This window comes from Mytilus edulis, chromosome 6 (genome assembly GCF_963676685.1).
Source record: "Mytilus edulis chromosome 6, xbMytEdul2.2, whole genome shotgun sequence".
Taxonomy (NCBI): Eukaryota; Metazoa; Mollusca; class Bivalvia; order Mytilida; family Mytilidae; genus Mytilus; species Mytilus edulis.
The window spans coordinates 80552403-80553137 of NC_092349.1; the positions used below are offsets into that span (position 1 = coordinate 80552403).

Genomic DNA, 735 nt, shown 5'->3' on the forward strand with positions numbered 1-735 from the left:
GGAGATAATTTTATTATACATGCAAAAAAGTTTGAAGTTATGCAAAATGCAGAGTATTTTCTCTTACATGCAGCTATCAAAGTTTATACTACAGTATAATAATTATATTATAACAAACATTTCTTCTAAGAAAAAGTGTTCTTTATTTTCTAAAACAAATAATTGTTCATTTTGATGTCAGTTTTTGGTCTTGATATTGAGATACATAATCATTTGTTCTGCATGAAACATAATGTAGATTTTCTACATCAATTTGAAAATTAAGAGTTATTTTATTTTTTGTTATATATTTTTTTTTTACGTTAAAGTGATATTGGAATAAATGCTATAAACAAATTTAAATACATACTGCCATAATTACACGGGGCAGGATTTGTTGATGGAGTGATTGCTGACAATGTAGTAATTTATTTGTCATATGACTCCTAGTGTTTAGTTTTGACATTATCTGTGATATTCTATATGTGATTTCAGTTGTATTTTGTTTTTTTTTTACTTTTATAATGTACACTAACAGCATTCTACCTGTTCTTGATTTTTAGCTCACCTGGCCCGAAGGGCCAAGTGAGATATTCCCATCACTTTGCGTCCGGCGTCCGTCGTCGTCGTCCGGCGTCCGGCGTCCGTCGTCCGTCGTCCGTCGTCGTCGTCCGTCGTCGTTTAACTTTTACAAAAATCTTCTCCTCTGAAACTACTGGGCCAAATTTAATCAAACTTGACCAAAATCATCATTGG

General features: G+C 32.5%; 1 protein-coding gene across 1 annotated transcript in view; it reads left to right on the plus strand.

Moving 5' to 3' along the window:
• Window positions 1–533, plus strand: part of LOC139528619 (EF-hand calcium-binding domain-containing protein 5-like) — a gene marked incomplete in the record, with an annotated part of 22262 nt that extends 21729 nt beyond the window's left edge. Inside the window, 1 exon segment of the mRNA XM_071324661.1 lies at window positions 1–533.
• Window positions 534–735: the final 202 nt, after the last annotated feature.